The following is a 23248-nucleotide window of genomic DNA, read 5'->3' as shown; positions in this document are numbered from 1 at the left end:
TGAGCGTGATAGATAATGCATAATACATAGACGTGTTGATTATCTGTCAATCTTGTCTCTGTTATTGGTTTTGAAAACATGGTTGATAGGACTTTACAGTACACTGCTAACCTTGATAGAAAAGCAACACAGAGGCCTATAACTTGTAAATAATGTTCTCCATTGCTCTCCTGAAAGCTCAATTAAACTGTGTACTGTTAGCCTTGTTGTCTCTTGTAATACAGTGTAAACTCTACAAAAAGTGACTTTGCTGACTTTAATCGATAATCATGACCATATAGCTTGTAAATAATCTTGTCTCTGTTATTTAAACAAATATATAGGCAATAGGCCTTTACTGTATACTGCAAACCTTGATAGATAAGAGGCACATATCGGCCGACAAATTGTAAATAATTTTTTTCATTGCTGTTTAGAGAGTGTGATTATACTGTGTCCCAATAGCCTGGTTAATATGAATTAAATTTAACTTGTAAATAAATGAGATTTCGTTTTGATAAAAAATTAATTAATTTTGTTGTTGTTGAGTGTGTATTGATTTCAGGACCATGGATAGTACCAGATCATTTAATTCTGTGTTGCTGGATATGTAGGACACAGTTCCCCTCCAAAACTAATTTGGTTAGTAGAGACCTTACTGAGTATTTCCCACCCCTTTAGCTGAGACAAGTATAAAAGTTCTCTCTACAAGCCAATATGTATCCCATGTACAGTATATTACAGTGTATTGCATTGGGAGCTATAGAGGGGGTGGAGAACAAAGTGCTGCTCATTATGAACAGCACAGTGCCCCTCCAAAACGAACCATATTTGGCTAGTAGAAACCCTACTGAGTATTTTCCACCACACTTTAGCTGAGACAGATAACAAAAGTTGTCTCCACAAGCCAATATATATCCCATGAACAGTCTATACCAGTGTATTGCATTGGGGGCTATGGAGGGGGCAGAGTGAAAAGCCAGCAGCAGGAGGTGTGACACAGTCCACCTCCAAAACGAAACATATTTGGTTAGTACAGACCCTACTGAGTATTTTCTACTTCACTGAGACGGGTAGAAAAGTTATATTTTTACAAGCCAACATATACAGTGAGTACACCAAACATTAGGAACACCTTAATGTTTTGTATACTCTGTGTATATCCCGTGTACAGTCAATTACAGTGTATTGCATTTGGGGCTATAGAGGGGGTGGAGAACGAATCGCTGATGGGTATCTACTACACAGTCCCCCTCCAAAACTGACTGTATTTGGTGAGTAGGGACCGTACTGAGTATATTCCACCCAACTTTAGCTGAGACAGGTAGAAAAATGTTCTCTCTACAGCCCAATCTTCTCAACATACCTGTGTCAACAATGTATTTTTTCCATTATTGGACTTAACAAATATTTTGTATTTGTTTTCATGAATTACTAATTGTATTTTCTTGTTGGCACAACAAAAGTGGCCATTGATTAAAATCAGTGGAGGCTGCTGAGGGGAAGACGTCTCATAATAATGGCTGGAATGGAGCGAATGGAAGGCCTTCAAACACATGGAAAGCATGTGTTTGATATATTTGATACCATTCCACTAATTTCATTCCAGCCATTACCACGAGCCCGTCCTCCCTAATTAAGATGCCACCAATCTCCTGTGATTAAAATTCAATATAATATGAATTACTTATCCACATTGCAATGTTTTGAAATGCGGGCTTTTATTTTGAAGGTTTCTTCATTACCATACGAAGTGACGCCATCATTTGTGTTGCTGGAAGAATACTAGTAGAGAAGGAAGGTAGTTAACTACTTGGATGCGAGCAGAGAAGAGGAGGACATTGGAGGTTTCGACGTTTGCAAAAAATGTTGGATGCCAACCGCCGTTAAATCTCATCAAAGAAGGTATCGACGTCATTACAGGTGCCTGCAGAGTTCTCGAATCTTCGTCTTCCTCATAGATTCCAGGTATGCTAACGAAATGCCTTTACATCTTTAAATATTTTTTGTCATACATTACATATGTTACACAGTTAGGAGATCCACGCGTATAATGGGCAGGGGGCTAGCTCTACTTTGGCTCTGTCAGCCATAACTAACATTAATTAGAAAGCAATTGCTAACGTTAGCCAGTTAACCAGAGATTATACTCTCTGGCTAAACGCGGCTATTTTTGGAGTCCATGACAATTAACAAAGTCAGCTAGCTAAGTTTGCTGGTTTAGTTATGATATACAATGAGTTCAGTGTGTTTTAGCAGGCTATGCCTTTACTGACTGCAGTTTTATTAAATTGTAGGTTGATGGCTAATTTCTGTTAGCTAACAATACGTGTTATTCGGCGTTCGCTATTTAGCTACTCAAGCCAAGTCATTCTGGAAAAATACATGTAAATTATGCGTGTCAGTGTTTCCGTTTTTCGCTCATGACGAACAAGCGCGTGCTAGTATGTAAAAGTAGCATCCATAAACGAGCTAGCTTGCTAGCCCTGTTAGCTAGCAAACTAGTGATTCGGCTTGATTACGGTAAACCTGGTTGGATTGCTACTTTCTCCATCCTAATAATTATTAGCATAACTGTAGGTCACTCTCTGCAATGTAAGTTGAGTTCCTTGAATGCTTTAGTTACAGTAACGTTAGATCTGGCATTTAGCCAAATAACTAATGTTGCGGATGGGGTATACTACGATCAGGGTTTTCTAAAGCTAGCCAGCTTCAGTTAGCTTCACATTCCGGCTCAGCAGGCTTCATACATACTACGACAGAGGATATTGCTCGTCTTCCTGCCGCCACTTTTGGACTTCAATGCAGCCGTTTTTTTCTTTCTCTCGATATCTATACATTTCTGGGGAACAATTAAGTACCGTACTGTGTGAGATGTTTTCAATTAAAATAGTAAGAATAAACAAATGGCTTCATAGGAAAGCAATTTCTCAAGCAAGAATTTTGCTAGGACTTCCTGGGAGTGGTCTCAGTGGGGAGGGGAAATCCAACCTGGACTCAGGGGTAGACAACATTGTAAATGTAAATCCAGGATACTCAATTACCATATGTTATGTATTCATTTGTGGATGTCCATCCAGTTCGTATGATATGTTATGAATTGCAATTTGTACAGTGTGTTATGAATCTCATATGTTAAGAATTAGCTAAACGTATGATATGTTAAGAATGCTTTTTGTTGTGGCTAACATTAGCTAGGCTAAGGGTTAGGAGATACTTTTGTGTTTATATAGTGTATGTGGACACCCCTTCAATTTAGTGGAATCGGCGAGCACACGGCCATGCAATCTCCATAAACAAACATTTGGCAGTAGAATAGCCTTACTGAAGAGCTCAGGGGCACCGTCATAGGATGCCGCCTTTCCAACCAGTCAGTTTGTCAAATGTATGCTGTTATTATGAAGTGGAAACGTCTAGGAGCAACAACGGCTCTGCCGCGACGTGGTAGGCCACACGCGTTCACAGAACGTGACTTCCAGGTGCTGAAACGCGTAGTGTGCAGCAATCGCCGGTCCTCGGTTGAAACTCTCACTACTGAGTTCTGGAAGCAGTCTCAGCACAATAACTGTTGCGTCGGGAGCGTCATGAAATGGGTTTTCATGTCCGAGCAGCCGCACACACGCCTAGATCACCATGCGCAATGCCAAGCGTCGGCTGGAGTGGTCAAGTTCGTCGCCATTGGACTCTGGAGCAGTGGAAACGCGTTCTCTGCTGTGATGAATCACGCTTCACCATCTGGCAGTCCGACGGACGATTCTGGGTTTGGCGGATGCCACGAAAACCCTACCTGCCCAGATGCATAGTGCCAACTGTAAAGCTTGGTGCAGGAGAAATATTGTTCTGGGGCTGTTTTCATGGTTTGGGCTAGGCCCCTTAGTTCCAGCGAAGGGAAATATTAACGCTACAGCATACAATGACATTCTAGATGATTCTGTGCTTCCAACTTTGTGGCAAATGTTTTGGGAAAGGAATTTTCCTGTTTCAGCATGACAACACCCCCGTGCACAAAGCGAGGTCCATACAGAAATGTTTTGGCGAGATCGGTGTGGAAGAACTTGACTGGCCTGCACAGAGCCCTGACTTAAATAAACTCCATCGAATACCTTTGGGGTGAATTGGAACACTGACTGCGAGCCAGGCGTAATAGCCCAACATCAGTGCCTGACCTCACTAATGCTCTTGTGGCTGAATGGAAGTCCCCGCAGCAATGTTCCAACATTTAGGGGAAAGCCTTCCTAGAGTAGTGGAGGCTGTTATAGCAGCAAAGGGGGGACCAGCTCCATATTAATGCCCTTGATTTTGGAATGAGATGTTTGACAAGCAGGTGTCCACATACTTTTGGTCATGTAGGTTAAATGGGAAGGGTTGGCTAACATGCTATGTCGTTGCAAAGTGGCTAGTAAGTAGCTGCTAAAGTTTTCCATGATAAAATTCTAACACCCGTACACCCTACTTTCGTTTGTGCCTTCTTGACCTTCTGTCTTATGCAACCAAACGTAACATATCATACTAATTTGTGGGTCTCTGATTAGCTGTAACATAGTAAATGTAAGTCTGAGACCAGGCTGGGAAAACTGAAACTAGGCTTTTATTGGCAATTAGGTTTGGAACTCTTTCTTACCTACTTGTGTGTATGTACTAACATGTTTGTGTAACTGATAGATGCGCGAGCACACGTTAATGTTTTTAAATGTATGTCAATTGTAAAGACTTCTCTGGAATGTATTTTTCTTTGTGTCAGACCCCTTAAAGACTAGTTGTTGGCTAATGGGGCTCCTAATAAATAACAATTATTGGTCTATTAACTAATTTACTTATGTCGCCAGGCAGGCCTCAACTCCATCCCACCAAACCTCTTCAAACAGCTCTGACAATAAAAGGGCATAATCCTCAGTGTCACAATTTCAAAGTATTATTCCAACCTCCTAGTGTGGAAATGTATACACACACACAGGAAAATCACGTTTTTGACTGCACTCATCCACATTTACAGAATTGGTTGAACAGTGCAGAACAGAACCGCCCCTGATTGTTCTTTTCTTCCTCATTAGGAACAGAAAGAAATGCTGCTCAGGTGTTTTCCCACAATTATTTTGTTAAGTCATACGAAAGTTTTACTGTGCGTGAAGTTTCAAATGCATGCTATCATTACTAAATGTGTTAGTTTACGTGATAGGTATTTTAACATGACTATTTTTCCCACTAACATTCGATTAATCAAATATTTGAAGGTTAATTAACTGCACCTGCTGATTTGGCCTCGTTTTTTGGAATGCACCTCAAGAAATGCTGGCGGCCATGACAGAGGCAAGGTATGAGTTGGCTTGGGTGTGGTTGGATGTGGGGGTGTCCTTGCCACCACCAAGACACCCATCTGTTAGAACCTTGCCCACAGCTGGTTCCCCCCACTCAATCTTTTATTCATTTGTATTATGTCGGAGGAAAAACTGCTCAACTGACGACCGAAATCAGACTGCAGGCGCCCGGCCACCACAAGGAGTCGTTAGAGCAGGATGGGCCGGTTGAAGCCCCCCCTGGCCAAACCCTCCCCTAACCCAGACGATGCTAGGACAATTGTGCGCCGCCTTATGGGACTCCCGGTCAAGGCCGGTAAATACACAGCCTGGGATCAAACCGCAGGCTGTAGTGACTACGCAACACTGCGATGAAGTGCCTTAGACCTCTGCGTCACTTGGGAGGCACCCCCCACTCAATCTTAAACAAATCTCCCACAGGTTGAGTTCAATAACTACAAGCAAGTGAGTGATGAGATGTCAGTGGAGGCTTTGAATTGGTCAGTAGTCTACAGAGTAATGTGAGAAGAATGCAATAGCTGAATCTATGTAGATATTCTGAACTAAGTGTTTTGATAACTTTCAAATATAGTAATAGATCCATGTAGAATAAACAACCTTTTACATAATATCATAGCAGTGTTCTGCTAATATAACAATATGCACATTTCATCTTTCATTGTCATTCCCACCCAATACAGATACAGTGATAATCAGCATTTTGTCTAGTGGTAATGGGCAGAGGTTAAAGCCCAAAAAATTCCATGACTAACTTGTCTGGGGCCAAGTTAACCTCCACGTCTGTATGTAAGAAAGTCATTACCATCATGCTTTTAGGGAAATGGGCTCATTTTGTACATCACATTAAACTGCACGTTTGACCAATTCCAGTCCCATTGCTTAGGTCTGGGGTCCTCTTTTTATATAGGACTAAGAAGCTCAGTTCTGGTGAATATTTTTTATGGACATGGAGGCACATTCTACTCCCAAATGTATTAAAATTACCTCCAGAAATGGGCACAACCATTGGTTTAAAGGATGTTAAAATACCTCTAACTTTGGACCATGCATATAGCCTATGCATGTTCTATTAGCAAAAAGCGTTATCAGTTGTAGCCTAACTGATGAGTCATAGTGATTTTTGTTTTGATAACATTACATGAAAGTTACATCCTGTGTGAAAGTATAGGCTTTAAATGGCTTTGCCAGCAGCTACAGTAGGCTACACACCTCTGAGTTGAGCACTGCTGTGGTGAGCATTATAGACTATTTTAATTCCCTTCATCTGAACATCGGCGTGTCATCAACAATCATGCATGTCAGTTCAGTGCACACAGGGTAACGGAGATATAAAAATATTTGGGAATATACATTGAGTACACTAAACATTTGGATCACCTTCCTAATATTGAGTTGCGTCTTGTAAAATTCCTACATTCTCCCACGTCGCTCCGCTGCACACTCCACTGGCTTCCAGTTGAAGCTCGCATCATCTCCAAGACCCTGGCGCTTGCCTACGGAGGAGCAACGGGAACTGCCCCTACTTACCTTCAGGCTATGCTCAAACCCTACATCCCAACCCGATCACTCCGTTCTGCCACCTCTGGTCTCTTGTCCCTCCTACCCCTACAGGAGGACAGCTCCCGCTCAGTCAAAGATCTTCTCTGTCCTGACACCCGAATAGTGGAACAAGTGTCCCCCTAAAGTCAGGATAGCGGAGTCCCTGCCCATCTTTTGCACAAGTCTGAAACCCTACCTCTTTGAAATTCACTGCTCGACAGGGACCTTACAGATAATTGTGTGTGGGGTACAGAGATGAGGTAGTCATTCAAAAATCATGGTCAACAATATTATTGCACACAGTCCGTCCATGCAACTTATTATGTGACTTGTTAAGCAAATGTTTACTCCTGAACTTATTTAGGCTTGCCATAATAAAGGGGATGAATACTTATTGACTCGAGACATTTCAGCTTTAAATTTTGGGAATGAATTTGTAAAAACAATTTCACTCTGACATTGAGGTATTGTGTCGCTCAGTGACGACAAAAATATAGATTTCATTTGTTTTAAATTCATGCTGTAACACAACAAAGTTGGCGAAAAGTCACGGGGTGTGAACTTTCTGAAGGCACTGTAGCCATCTTAAGATGAATGCACTAATTGTATGTCGCTCTTAGGGCTGACCCCAATTGGTCGACCAATATTTATTTTTTTAGTCTCGCAGTGGAAATGGGCCATGGAGTTGGTGGACTCGCCCTTTTAATTCATGGCCGCTTGCGCAGCTGGGCGTGAGCACTTAATTATGTTGGGTGGAAATGTCCGACAGATCTCAACTCATTAAAAGGAGGTAATCGCCACCAGCCGACCTCGCTGCTTTCTCTCTCCCAACTCCGCCTAATCCAGACATTGTGTGCAACCACAAATCAACTTCAGTCCACCAAATCTATTATGTTTCATCTGAACTATCTGTTGCGCTTGAGAGCGGTCAATCAGTTATTGTTTTATAGTTTATTAACATGGAGCGTGGCTTGGAGCGCACGCTTTAAACCTGTTATATATCAATGGACAATTATCACGGCCCTACAGATCATCATGGTACAATTATGCCATTAATGTATGGTTAAAATGTAATGAAATTATATGAAGATAAACCTGGAAGTATGAAACGTAATTATTTGTTAAATTAATAATCATGAGATCAAACTGAGATTATTGATAACTGATCGATTTATTTGCATTATCATGATTTTAATCAGTTATGATCCTAAATGACTCAATCATCCTTCATATTGAGCGGAATTACTTAATTACATTAATGTATGATTGGGCTTTGGTGAATTTCATATGTTATTCTTTTTCCTTTGTTATGCGGCACACAACTACCCATTTAAAAAAACACTTTATGCCTCAATCTCCTCTGTCACCTGACCTGTGACCTCCTTCACGATCGTCAGTCATCCTACCTGTCTGGCTACACACACAGATTCCAAGAGTCATTCAATGGTCCTTCGAACCATATGATGACTGAACCAAATACGGTGAAAGGGAGTTGGAGAAGGAAGAGTTGTCTCCACTGGAAGGGAGGAAAGATGAGGATAAAGATGAAGGGAAAAGTCCTGGAAAGAATAAAAGCTCCAGGAGCTAAGCCTAAATCACCGACGAAGGCTTCATCCTCAACCAGCGCCAGGAGAACCAGGCAACGAACGAGCAGACGACCACCTGGTTATCTTAAGGTTTATGTGGTGGAGTTGCCCCCACCAAAGGGCAGGGCTCAAAGCAGTGAAACAAGCTCAACGCATGTAGTTGATTTTATTAAAACACATCATGTGGGTCCTATATATGGAAAAATACATGTCTTAAAATGTTCCCTAGTTGCTCTGGATTAGAGCGTCTGCTAAATGGCGTAAATGTAACTTGTCCTACTTTAGGCAATTTGACACTAGAATAAATGTTTGACTCTTATCGACGCCATATAGGCCGTTTTTCAAAGGAATTAGTTTGTTTTTGGGGCAGTCGTCTTCCTCAAATGAAGGGGGATGAGGTTATCTTTGCGAAAGGGGGGGAATCTGATTCCATTGGTCCTTAACTCACAGCTCAGATACTTCATTCAGAATAAATGGAATTATCCCTGAGTAGCCTGCCCAGGAGCAGGTTAGTTCTGAAAGATTTGTTGCCATAGAAATGTACCTGGCTCAAAGGTGAGCCACTTTCTTGGTACCGGTTATCCCGAGTTGAACTCGTTTGACCAAAGTTACCTCTCTAACTCCTCAAACTGTAATATAGGGGCTCTTGTCCATGAACTTGAGAAAAGTTAGGTCATCGTGACTGAACCGCAGTTGGCCTTTATCTCCCATGTATTGTGTTCTACTGTCAGTGTTTGTATTCCGTTATAATGCATGTTGTCTAAAAGCTGCTGAAAGTCATAGTTAATTATTTGTTCAGAATTTCTGTAGTTTAGAAGGGAGGTGTGCCCAATTATTGAAATGGATGTAATTTATCTGGCTGTCGAAGAAACACTGTTTTGGAAAATATCATTCTGAGCTAGCCATTGAAGTATTGTCCACAGTTTTATTACGGAATCTGAACAACCCTTTAACTGGAAGAAAATATGGAAAGAATATCACGTTGGCACCCTGTAATCCGAACCATCAATGTATTTGTTTTAAGTTTATTCACAGACCGTATTTAACACCAAGGAAACCTTTTCTGATGAAATTGGCCCCAACTGTTCACTGTGCCCTCTAAATCAGGTAGGCACATTCCTTCATATGATGTGGGAGTGCCCTGTACTGAAATACTTCTGGGATCAAGTTACGGAATTCATTTCGAAGTGCATGAATGTAAATATTCAATGCTTTGCAACGACGATGTTAACGATGATCGCTCCTCGACTCGCTCAATAAATCAGAAACGACTACTGCTGGCAGGCAACACTGTGTTTAGATGGCACACAGCTCCAGAGTTCGCCAGTGGGTTACAGTTACTATTAGAAGTAATAACATGAGACTTATTGACTAAATGGTGGCAGTCAAATAATTGAGACCTGGACACACACTTGACTGTAAAATAATGTCTGCTAAAGCCCAACATACAAATATATTTTTGGGAGGCTTTATAAAATTATTGACCTACTTTCATATTATTATTATTTTTTTAGCTTTCAGGCCAACTGGGAAGGGGTGGTTGGGGCAGGGCAATCGTGCTCTAACATGACTGTACTTGCAGTCGGTGTGTTCCGGTCCCCTGTGTTGACTGTGTCACTATGTTTTCTAGCCTGTGGGAACACTCACCTTTTACCTAGTTTACACCACGCCCTCCCCCATCCTTCTCTCCTCCCTGCTGTTCCACTCTGCCTGCTTGTTAGTTTTCCATCTGTCTGTGCTGGAGGATAGAGGGGTGAAGTGGGGAAAAAAAGAGGGAGCCTTTTGTTTGAAGAAGTTCTCGATGTAATGGCATAGTTTTCTGATTTTTATCTTGCATTAAAAATGGAAACATACAGAAATGTTGGTTTTTCATATCATTCTCTCATTCTGGATCCATTATCCCGTCACATCCGATGCCAAACGTTTTTTCTTTCTGAAGCAGTTGGCTACTGTAATCATTAAAACCATAAAACAATGTCCCTTAGATCTCTCATTGAGTAAACGTGACTAAGATATGGCAGGTTAAAGTGCTATCACAATAGATTAAGGTCTCATGCCTGCTGCTTTCAGTGCGATCAAACTGATATCAGTGATGAATTGAACGCGAGCCAACATTTCCTAGTGTTGAAACCCTCCGTGTGCTGGCAGTCAGCGATGAGCTAAACAGAAGGTGTTTTTTTGGGGGGGGTTGGCACTCACAAAGGGCTGCAGTAAAGTGATCAGAGCTGAAATTCATTGCTGTTAGTCCCTGGCACGGACACTCACTTCTGCATATGCCAGCTCTCTCCTATAGAACAGCAAGTTGGTTGCAATTTTGCCAGTGACTTTTTTTTTTGTCACTGGCCTGGGGCAATTTTATAACTCATTTCATGCATCTACACATTTTGCTTTAGGGTAGAGACAAATGTTGGAAGTTTTTAATATATCTGATCAATGTTCCTGGTCCTATGGGCCCTGGTCAACTAGTGCGCTATAGGGAGTAGCGTGAGGTGAGGGAATGAAAGGCATGGGGGAGGTGTGAGTTTGGAGAATTAATAGATACTGAATGTGACCTATAGGAATGTTTGTCAATGTTCCCTAGGCCATTATCGGTAATTGTGGAGAGCAAAATCGATCCCTTTGGTGGAAAAACAGTGATCAGCGCAGACACTCGTTCCACCACGTCAGTCAACATCCCTATCAACTTTTGTAGCATCAGTCTAGAGTCTAGCCAATGTCCACTACGACGATGGCCTTTGACAAAATGACAGCCCACTCATTTATATTTTGTGATATCCAATTGGTACTTTAGTCTTGTCCCATCGCTGCAACTCCCGTACGGACTCGGGAGAGGAGACGGTCGAGAGCCATGCGTCCTCCGAAACACACCATGCCGCACTGCTTCTTGACACACTGCTCGCTTAACCCGGAAGCCAGCTGCACCAATGTGTCAGAATACACACTGTACAGCTGGCAACCGAAGTCAGCGTGCATGCACCCGGCAGCCATGAGGAGTCGCTTGAGCGCGATGGGACAAGGACATCCCAGCTGGCCAAACCCTCCCCTACCCCGGACGACGCTGGGCCAAATGTGTGCTGCCTCATGGGTGTCAAGGTTGCAGCCGGCTGCGACACAGCCCCGGATCGAACCTGGATCTGTAGTGATGCCTCTAGCACTGCGATGCATTGCCTTAGACCACTGTGCCACTCGGGAGGCTCCAGAAAGTTTTTGTCACGTGCACAAATACAGTGAAATGCCATTCTTGCAAGCTCTTTCCCATCAATGCGGTAATCAATATCCATGGCACTAAAATAGAGCAAAAACACCCAAATAATAGAAATAAGTACACGAGAAAGAAATTAAGTAGGCTATATACAGGGTCTGTGGCAATGCCATATGTGACCAACCGGCTCGATTCGGTCTTATGTAGCAAAATTTGAAATGGTTTTCTACATTGGATAAAGTAGAAACTCTGAGCTAGAAAATGGCATATCGCACACCACAGTTGAAGAACAATGGGAAAGAAACTCTGCTTTGGAAGTTGATGAACTTGTAAACCTACTTTTGAGAATGTCTCTTGAATGTTTTGGTTGACCTACTGGAGAGCTCTTCTTTGTCTACTACATTCTGTATCGTTCACACCCTCTTAAGGCTAAGCTCCACTACTCTATTTAAGGATTGACACGTGGGGCTCCCAAGTGGCGCTGCGGTCTAAGGCTCTGCATCTCAGCGCTGGAGGTATCACTATATACACCCTGGTTCAAATCCAGGCTGTATCACAACCGGCCGTCATTGGAGTCCCATAGGGCGGGGCGCACAATTGGCCCAGCGTTGTCCGGGTTTGACCGGTGTAGGCCGTCACTGTCTTGCCTAGTTAAATAAAATAAACCGAGGTGAGTACGGTGGTGTACTAAACAACCAAAGATTTCAAGACTAAAGGCTGGTTGTCACAGTGACATGACCATTGGTGCCCCGGTTAGTCGAGATAATAGATGCAGTGCTTTAGACCGCTGCTCAACTCGGGAGCCCGACGGTACTACACAGATCACACGTGACGTTAGCCAGTGAGCCGGCCAACTTACAGTACGGTTTAACTTGCTGTGAACACTCCTTTCTGACAGTTAGAAACGCATATCTGAATGTAGTTGGCTAGACCCGTATACACGGACGTATCCCTCGGTCACGGATGCCACGGTTGCCCTTAGTTTGGAAATGAAATCCGGAGACGGCCTTTGTTCTCTTTTCGACTCCCTCCGCGTAATCAAACGCCGGCATTTTCTCCATCTCCTTAGCTATCATGCTGTGCTTCCGCCGGGCATTCAACTGATTTCAAAACTCGGTCCTCCAGAAAGTGGAGAGCATTAGCAACATTATCACAGTTCTTCGTGATATCTTTTTTTTTTTTAACTGCTTTAGACAGGATTACACATACATACATACATACATACATACATACATACATACATACATACAGAGCAGCTCATGTTTCTAGACCGACGTGTGCTACATGGCAGACCAATCCGAACTCCTCTCTCGGCATGTCCAGCCCATCCAGATGCCCACAGATGGCATACAAGTTTATTAAGGCACATGAAAGTTCACATGTTCCAAAGGGGATTTATGCCCCAAAAAGCATTCTGATAAAAGACTGATGTTTGCGTCCAATTGCCTCACCTGTGAAGTAGTGATGCGCTACTTACGCCTAGTTTCATGTGTCACATATTTGCAATGTGCAGGGGATACTGGAGTGGTAGGGGTAGATATGTAAAGGGGTAAGGTGACTAGGCATCCGATAAATGGAGTAGCAGCAGCGCGTGTGTGAGCCAATGAAGTGCGTGTGCCTAGTCGGTGCCAAAACGAAAGGGTCAATGCAGATAGTCCAAGTAGCCATTTTGTTAGCTATGTAGCAGTCTTATGGCTTGGGGATAGAAACTGTTCAGGAGCCTGTTGGTGTCAGACTTGTTGCTGTGGTACCGCTTCCTGGCCTTCCTTTCACACCGCACAGTACCTAGCATGTTGTTATGATCCCCATAATGGATTGGCGCTATCATTTTGGCCTTGATTTCAGCCAATCCAATCGCTTATCTGAGAATAGCGTGGTGTTTCCATTGGACGAACCAGCCGTCCGTCATTGCACCACACAGTCCTGCCTAACCCATCTGTGGGCATTAATCTATTAGCAGCTGAGGCTGCTTGAATGCCCATCTTGAACCCGTTTCTTTGAAGAGCAAAGCAACCCCCTTTTTTTGTTAATGTCTGACAGCGTGCCTGGTCAGTCTGCCTTTAGTGATGGATGGGCAATACTTACTGTATTAAAGGGATAGGCAACTTTGGGATTTAGGGTAATTTCCTACTTACCCATAGTCAGAGGAAATCAGGGATGCCATTTATTATGTCTCTGCGTGCAGTTTGAGGAATTTAAAGGTAACATATCGTTAGCTTAGTGCAATTGCTGGTAGTCATCGGTAACTACTTAGTCAGCTCCTCAAGAGCAGAGAAATGGACTTAACAACTCTAAAGCTGGATGGTTGGTCATTTATCAATATTTAGAAATTTGGACATTTTTACTGATTATAAAATATTCTCTATCGACTTCCTCATTTTATGGACTACTTTTTGAATTCTGCCTGTGCGACTTTTTGTTTTTGTAAACAAAACTCCCTTGAGGCAGCCAGCTGTTGCTTACTCTAGTAGCTATTAGTTTGCTTATTGGTAAATTGTCATAACATTTGATAAGTCATGTTGGACTTTGAGGTTGAAAACAACATTTATTATTTTTTTTATTCCGAGCCATATTTATTCAATCCACAATGTGCTACGGAGGAACTTCTGCATTTGGACGCTGAGCGAATACGGAGGGAGACTGAATCAGCGGAACCGGTAGACTAGCTACCTGGAGCGGTGGCTAGGTCTGAGAGGGACTGATGGTGCAACGGCGGGATGTGCCAATCCATGGCAACTGACGTTGAGTGTTTCTGCTACACAGAGTGGGACTTCATACTGCCATTGATTGGGTGGGCTTGATATCTCGGGTGAAGAAAGCGGCGCGCCCTGTGACTGTAACAAACTAGACTTTTCTGCACTCCTCAATCGTTGAGTTAGACATTCTTCCATGTCCCCCCAAAAAACTGGAAGAAGCAACCCAGACATGCCGGACTGAATGGACAGGTGTATATCGAGTAAGTGACCTTCTTCTTCTTGTCCTAGCACACGTAACAAAATATATAGATAACTTTTGTATTTATAATTGCACTCTGATCAAATTATAAACAGTTTCTTGTTATTAGATTTATTTGTTTCTAGCTACTTATTTGTTCTGTCAATGCAGGCTGCTGTTGGAGTGGGTACTGAAGAGAGACTGGGACAAGGGAACAGAAGTCTTCCCTTTTTGTCGCAAGTATCACTCGCCGACAGGAGTTTCTGTGGGATTCAAGGAGGCGGAGGATGTGATGGGCCTGTTGTAATTTCACCAATGATTCAGCTTCACAGCCAGACAGTACGAACCTAAAATAAAATGGTTAGGCAATATCTTTTTATTTTGCATTGTTGAAGGAACCTGCAAGTTAGCATTTCGTTGGATGATGTATACTATGCGTAACCTGTACATATGACTAAAACTTTAAACAATTTCAAATCACTCTAAATGCTTTTTGAAGTGAACAAGTATGTGTGTGTTAATTCTGTCAACAGTAATAAATTATTTTTGAAGTGAACCAGTACGTTGTTTTGTTATAGTTCTGTCATCACAGTAAAATGCCATTTGCACCAGTGACATCTTTTGTTACTGTCCACTATAAGTGATTAATTACAGTATGCCACAAATATAGCAGTCAGATCATTGTATCATTAAAATTTGAGTACTTTAGGTAATTGGTTTATTGGTCAAATGCACATATTTAGCAGATGTTATTGCGGGTGTAGCAAAATGCTTGTGTTCCTAGCTCCAACAGTGCAGTAGTGTCTTACAATACACACATCTAAAATAATGGAATTAAGAAATAAATAATCAGGATGTGCAATGTTGGAGTGGCTTTGACTAGAATAGTGTATACATATGAAATTAGTAAAACAGTGTGTAAACATTAATAAAGTGACCAATGATTCCATGTCTGCATACAGGGCAGCAGGGTTGAGTAACCAGATGGTAGCCGGATAGTGATGGCTGTTTAACAGTCTGATGGCCTTGAGAGCTGTTTTTCCCAGTTTTGATGCACCTGTACTGAACTTGCCTTCTGGATGATAGCGGGGTGAACAGGCCGTGGCTCTGTGGTTGATGTCCTTGATCTTTTTGGCCTTCCTGTGACATCGGGTGCAGTAGGTGTCCTAGAGGGCAGGTAGTTTGCCCCCGGTAATGCGTTGGGCAGACCACACCACCCTCTGGAGAGCACTGCGGTTGTGGGTGGTGCACTTGCTGTACCAGGTGGTGATATAGCCCGACAGAAGGCTCTCAATGGTGCATCTGTAAAATTTGTGAGGGTCTTAGGGGCCAAGCAAAATGTATTTCGCCTCCTGAGGTTGAGAAGGCGCTGTTGCACATTCTTCACCACACTGTCTGCGGGTGGACCATTTCAGATTGTAAGTGATTTGTGCGCCGAGGAACTTGAAGCCTTTCACCTTCACTACTGCGGCCCCGTCGATGTGAAGACCCATCAAAACATGGTCTTCAGTTGATGAACCAGCAAAGATGACAATTATTGATTTTGTTAACAGTACAGGTTGCTGCACATAATGTACCATACACAATATAGACAAGGCATTCACATAATTCACATGAATTCAAACTCAAATATACAAAATGGGTATGGCGGTGCTGTTATGTACAGTAGTAGCCTACAATGAATGGATTTTGATAAAATTATAGTGATAATGACCAGACGCTAACAAATTGTTACATTGGAGTGTGTTTGTATTCGGTAGTAGTGCAAGAGGACCATGTTCATGGATACCGGTGGAGTTGGGGGGGTTGTCAGAATAACCCTCGAGTGTCTTTGAATCTTTGTGCTGCAATGACCACCTCCATTCTGGGTTTTAGGATGGGGGGCTTTGTTGACATTTGTCCAATGTGTCTCTGTAGGACGCGCTCCATCAGGTCATTCCTGAATCTTTGACTGGTGGGGTGAAATTGCCCGGGCAATCCATTGTTTTGGATAGACAACGTTGAATCTTGGAGTGCCTGAAATGAGGAAAGAGGAGAGCATAAACCAGTGAATACAACGTTGCTGTAACGTCCTGACCAGAGTTATTATGTGTTTTGCTTGTTTAGTGTTGGTCAGGACGTGAGCTGGGTGGGAATTCTATGTTGTGTGTCTAGTTTGTCTGTTTCTATGTCCAGCCTAATATGGTTCTCAATCAGAGGCAGATGGTAATCGCTGTCCCTGATTGAGAATCATATATAGGAGGCTTGTTTTGTGTTGGGATTTTGTGGGTGTTTGTTTCCTGTCTCTGTGGTTGTCTGCACCAGATAGGTCTGTCTCGGTTTTTGCACATTTTGTTATTTTGTATGTTGTTTGTAGTGTTTCACTTGTTCTTTTATTAAACATGTTGAACACTAGCCGCGCTGCACTTTGGTCCTCTCCTTCACCTATGGAAGAAAGCCGTTACAGTTGCCATACATATAAGAAGAAGAACAAAAACATAACATATGGGACACTTCTTGGTTTCCTACATTGCACTCAGATTGGATGCAGTGATTTTTATTAGTGTAGTGGAGAGATTGTCAGCCCCCCCCCCCCCCACACAGACAAAACAGGGTGCCTCTGAGCACACTTGGGAAGGGAGTACCATACCCTAAGAACCCCACTTTCCCCAAGTCAACCAACTATCCTGGAGTGGCCATATAGCTGTCATTTTGTTAGAATAGATCTGTCTGGATAGGCCAATGATTGCGTAACCATTCCGAATGATGACAAAACAAATTCTAAAGTGTAAACCGGAACATTTGATGACATTTTGAGTACCAGCAACTGTTGAGGCTTTTGCGGAGTTGAATGTGATGTTACTGCAGCAGAGACACGGAGTCGTTCCTTGTGGACTGTTCATAGCATGCAGGTCTCCTGAGTTAGAAATAAAGGAAAGTGGAACAGGAAATGTTATTCATTTGAAATAAACAAAGGAAAAGACACTTGAAGGCCATAATAGCTGTTCTGTTTGTGGTATGCTGTCATCTATTACAAGGCTAACACTAGAAAGTCAAGTAAATGTGTTATTTTCTCAAGCATGTGGAAATTGTGTATTTAGTTGGAAAGTACTTGAATAATGAAAAAAGTACAGATTTCTTAGTAGTTTTGTTGTATTCTTTGGCGTTGAGAGGAGGGCATTCACACAGATGTAACGGATGACACGGACAGCCTGTCCATGTGAGAATTCACAGCCCTATCACATTTATCATGAGAACAGCTGCTATTCAGATCATGTTAGATCTTCACACTTACCCCCATTCCACTTTGTTTTGGTGTGCGTAGAATGCTCACTGAGTGTTGTATCCCTCAGGAAATGGCTCATCATATGTCTTGTCAGTTCCATCCTCTCATAGTCCCCCGGTTAAAAACAAATAATTCAGAGCAAACTAACTTTGAGGTCCTCGGTCAGTGTTGTCTATATTCAGGGCAACTAGACATACAGTACCAGTCAAAGGTTTGGACACAACTACTCATTCCAGTTTGTTTTTTTTTTGGGGGGGGGGCTATTTTCTACATTGTAGAATAATAGTGAAATAACACATGGAATCATGTAGTAATCAAAAAAGTGTTACAAAATATATTTGTTTATTTGAGATGATTTAAAATAGCCACCCTTTTGCCTTGACAGCTTTGCACACGCTTGGTATTCTCTCAACCAGCTTCATGAGGTAGTGACCTGGAATGCATTTCAATTAACAGGTGTGGCTAATTAATTTGTGGAATTTCTTTACTCCTCAATGCGTTTGAGTCAATTAGTTGTTGTGACTGGTATACAGAAGATAGCCCTATTTGGTAAAAGACCAAGTCTATATTATGGCAAGAACAGCTCAAATAAGCAAAGAGAAACGACAGTCCATAATAAATGTATTCATATTTCTTAACTAGTTGTCTGTCTGTATTTGGTGTGTTGGCCACAGAGAGTTTCCAGCTGTGGTACAATGTAGAGGGCCATTGTTAGGGAGAGGTGGATGCCTCTCTACCCTGACCTCATAGACTGAGCTGGGACATCACCCCAGAGGTGAACCATGGTTTTGGAATGAGATGTTGGACTAGCAGATGTCCACATACTTTTGGTCATGTTGTGTATGTGGGCTAGCTAATAGTTGAAAATCATATTGCTTTGGACGAGCAATGGCTGTCTGTGTTCTTCTCACACTTTGCTTACTTGATATCTAGTGAACAAACTTGTTCAAAACTGCAGCTGTCTCAGCGGGCCAGCTGTGTTGACACTTTCCATAGCCTATTCTTCCTCCCACCGTCACAAGCGGATTAATGAAATGCATAGTTCGGAGACTATAATCAAAATATTATAATTCTTAAGAGTACAACCTAACCACCATGCTTTGGAGTAGTTAAAGGTCAATTTCCCTGCTTTTGAGAGGCTGGCTAGTAGTTACAGGAGACTTCCAGTAATTGCGCTAAGCTAACGAAATGCTACTTTTAACTTAATTCAAACTGCACGCAGAGACATACAAATGGTATCCCATTGAAGTATCCCTTTAAAAACAGCAGTTGTGCGATTCTCACCCAAATCGCCCTGGGGGTACACTGATTGACACAGACGAGACCGAATGATAACAATATTATACAGTGTTTCTTTGAAGGAGACTCTCTTCAATGGTATTGATCTCTGTTTGCAGAGCACACATGCATATATCCTACATTTAGTACTACACCAATAGTAGGCCACACATTGACTATTGACAGTCTATTCGGAAAGTTTTAAGACCCCTTGACTTTTTCCACGTTTTGTTAAGTCACAGCCTTATTCTTAAATGGATTAAATTGTCCCCCCCCCCAATCTGCACACAATACCATATAATGACAAAGCAAAGACCGGTTCTTAGACATTTTTGCCAATGTATACAAAAAAACGACTGAAAAATCAAATTTTATTGGTCACATTCACATGGTTAGCAGATGTTAATGCGAGTGTAGCGAAATGCTTGTGCTTCTAGTTCCGACCGTGCAGTAATATCTAACAATTTCACAACAGCTACCTAAACGTGTGAAGGAATGAATAAGAATATGTACATATAAATATATGGATGAGCGATGGCCAAACGGCGTAGGCAAGATGCAGTAGATGGTATAGAGTACAGCATATACATATGAGATGAGTAATGTAGAATATGTAAACATAAAATTGTTGGCATTGTTTAAAGTATCTCGTGATACATTTATTACATCCAATTTTGTATTATTAAAGTGGCTACATATTTGAGTCAGTATGTTGGCAGCAGCCACTCAACGTTAGTGATGGCTGTTTAACAGTCTGATGGCCTTGAGATAGAAGCTGTTTTTCAGTCTGTTGGTCCCTGCTTTGATGCACCTGTACTGACCTCGCCTTCTGGATGATAGCGGGGTGAACAGGCAGTGGCTCGGGTGGTTGTTTTCCTTGATGATCTTTTTGGCCTTCCTGTGATATCGGGTGGTGTAGGTGTCCTGGAGGGCAGGTAGTTTGCCCCCGGTGATGCGTTCTGCAGACCTCACTACCCTCTGGAGAGCCTCATGGTTGTGGGCGGAGCAGTTTCTGTACCAGGCGATGATACAGCCCGACAGGATGCTCTCAATTATGCATCTGTAAAAGTTTGTGCGTTTTCGGTGACGAGCCACATTTCTTCAGCCTCCTGTGGTTGAAGAGGCGCTGCTGCGCCTTCTTCACTACGATGTCTGTGTGCGTCGACCATTTCAGTTTGTCCATGATGTGTACGCCGAGGAACTTAAAACTTTCCACCTTGTCCTGTACTGTCCCGTCGATGTGGATAGGGGGGTGCTCCCTTTGCTATTTCCTGAAGTCCACGATCATCTCCTTTGTTTTGTTGACATTGAGTGTGAGGTTATTTTCCTGACACCACACACTGAGGGCCCTCACCTCCTCCCTGTAGGCCGTAACGTCGTTGTTGATAATCAAGCCTACCACTGTAGTGTCGTCTGCAAACTTGATGATTTGAGTTGGAGGCATGCATGGCCATGCAGTCATGGGTGAACAGGGAGTACAGGAGAGGGCTGAGAACACACCCTTGTGGGGCCCCAGTGTTGAGGATCAACAGGGTGGAGATGTTGTTTCCTACCCTCACCACCTGGGGGCGGCCCGTCAAAGTCCAGGATCCAATTGCAGGGTCTCGAGCTTAATGATGAGTTTGAAGGGTACTATGGTGTTAAATGCTGCACTGTAATCGATGAACAGCATTCTTACATAGGTATTCCTCTTGTCTAGATGGGTTAGGGCAGTGTGCAGTGCGATTGCGTCGTCTGTGGTCCTATTGGGGTGGTAAGCAAATTGGAGTGGGTCTAGGGTATCAAGTAGGGTGGAGGTGATATGGTCCTTGACTAGTATCTCAAAGCACTTCATGATGACGGAAGTGAGTGCTACGGGGCGATAGTCGTTTAGCTCATTTACCTTAGCTTTCTTGGGAACAAGAACAATGGTGGCCCTCTTGAAGCGTGGAACAGCAGACTTGGATAGGGATTGATTGAATATGTCCGTAAACACACCAGCCAGCTGGTCTGCGCATGCTCTGAGGACGTGGCTAGGGATGCCGTGTGGGCTGGTAGTCTTGTGAGGGTTAACACGTTTAAATGTTTTACTCACGTTGGCTGCGGTGAAGGAGAGCCCGCAGGTTTTGGTAGCGGGCTGTGTCAGTGGCACTATTGTCCTCAAAGCGAGCAAAGAAGTTGTTTTAGTTTGTCTGGGAGCAAGACATCGGTGTCCGCGATGGGGCTGGTTTTCTTTTTGTAATCCGTGATTGACTGTAGACCTTGCCACATACAGTGGGGAGAACAAGTATTTGATACACTGCCGATTTTGCAGATTTTCCTACTTAAAAAGCATGTAAAGGTCTGTAATTTTTATCATAGGTACACTTCAACTGTGAGAGACAAAAATCCCGAAAATCACATTGTATGATTTTTAAGTAATTAATTAGCATTTTATTGCATGACATAAGTATTTGATACATCAGAAAAGCAGAACTTAATATTTGGTACAGAATCCTTTGTTTGCAATTACAGAGATCATACGTTTCCTGTAGTTCTTGACCAGGTTTGCACACACTGCAGCAGGGATTTTGGCCCACTCCTCCATACAGACCTTCTCCAGATCCTTCAGGTTTCGGGGCTGTCGCTGGGCAATACGGACTTTCAGCTCCCTCCAAAGATTTTCTATTGGGTTCAGGTCTGGAGACTGGCTAGGCCACTCCAGGACCTTGAGATACTTCTTACGGAGCCACTCCTTAGTTGCCCTGGCTGTGTGTTTCGGGTCGTTGTCATGCTGGAAGACCCAGCCACGACCCATCATCAATGCTCTTACTGAGGGAAGGAGGTTGTTGGCTAAGATCTCGCAATACATGGCCCCATCCATCCTCCCCTCAATACGGTGCAGTCGTCCTGTCCCCTTTGCAGAAAAGCATCCCCAAAGAATGATGTTTCCACCTCCATGCTTCACGGTTGGGATGGTGTTCTTGGGGTTGTACTCATCCTTCTTCTTCCTCCAAACACGGCGAGTGGAGTTTAGACCAAAAAGCTCTATTTTTGAATCATCAGACCACATGACCTTCTCCCATTCCTCCTCTGGATCATCCAGATGGTCATTGGCAAACTTCAGACGGGCCTGGACATGCGCCTGCTTGAGCAGGGGGACCTTGTGTGCGCTGCAGGATTTTAATCCATGACGGCGTAGTGTGTTACTAATGGTTTTCTTTGAGACTGTGGTCCCAGCTCTCTTCAGGTCATTGACCAGGTCCTGCCGTGTAGTTCTGGGCTGATCCCTCACCTTCCTCATGATCATTGATGCCCCACGAGGTGAGATCTTGCATGGAGCCCCAGACCGAGGGTGATTGACCATCATCTTGAACTTCTTCTTTTTTCTTCTATTTTCTAATAATTGCGCCAACAGTTGTTGCCTTCTCACCAAGCTGCTTGCCTATTGTCCTGTAGCCCATCCCAGCCTTGTGCAGGTCTACAATTTTATCCCTGATGTCCTTACACAGCTCTCTGGTCTTGGCCATTGTGGAGAGGTTGGAGTCTGTTTGATTGAGTGTGTGGACAGGTGTCTTATACAGGTAACGAGTTCAAACAGGTGCAGTTAATACAGGTAATGAGTGGAGAACAGGAGGGCTTCTTAAAGAAAAACTAACAGGTCTGTGAGAGCTGGAATTCTTACTGGTTGGTAGGTGATCAAATACTTATGTCATGCAATAAAATGCAAATGAATTACTTAAAAATCATACAATGTGATTTTCTGGATTTTTGTTTTAGATTCCGTCTCTCACAGTTGAAGTGTACCTATGATAAAAATTACAGACCTCTACATGCTTTGTAAGTAGGAAAACCTGCAAAATCGGCAGTGTATCAAATACTTGTTCTCCCCACTGTACGTCTCGTGTCCGAGCCGTTGAATTGCGACTCTGTCCTGGGTTTGATTGTAAGGAATTCTAGGTCAGGTGAACAAAAGGACTTGAGTTCCTGTATGTTGTTATGATAACACCCCCACCCTTCTTCTTACCAGAGAGATGTTTGTTTCTGTCGGCACCGATGCGTGAAGAAACTGGGTGGCAGGACTGACTCTGATAAGGTATCCCAGTGAGCCATGTGGGTGGCTGTACCGACTCTGATAAGGTATCCCGAGTGAGCCATGTTTCCATGAAACATAGAATGTTACCATCTCTGA

The 23248-nt window shown here is 43.0% G+C and overlaps 1 protein-coding gene across 2 annotated transcripts in view; it reads left to right on the top strand.

The window, feature by feature from the left end:
* Positions 1-1747: 1747 nt before the first annotated feature.
* LOC139570436 (carnitine O-palmitoyltransferase 1, liver isoform-like) overlaps positions 1748-23248 on the top strand; it is a 47068-nt gene continuing 25567 nt past the window's right edge. The window contains exon 1 of one of the 2 annotated variants that reach the window (XM_071392315.1): positions 1748-1947. The gene's annotated coding sequence lies outside the window, so the exon portion shown is untranslated. The remainder of the gene's footprint in view (positions 1948-23248) is intronic. The other variant, XM_071392314.1, reaches the window with a different exon arrangement.

This window comes from Salvelinus alpinus, chromosome 3 (genome assembly GCF_045679555.1).
Source record: "Salvelinus alpinus chromosome 3, SLU_Salpinus.1, whole genome shotgun sequence".
Classification (NCBI taxonomy): domain Eukaryota; kingdom Metazoa; phylum Chordata; class Actinopteri; order Salmoniformes; family Salmonidae; genus Salvelinus; species Salvelinus alpinus.
The sequence above is the reverse complement of the archived record's forward strand: the minus strand, read 5'-3'. Positions and strand labels throughout refer to the sequence as shown.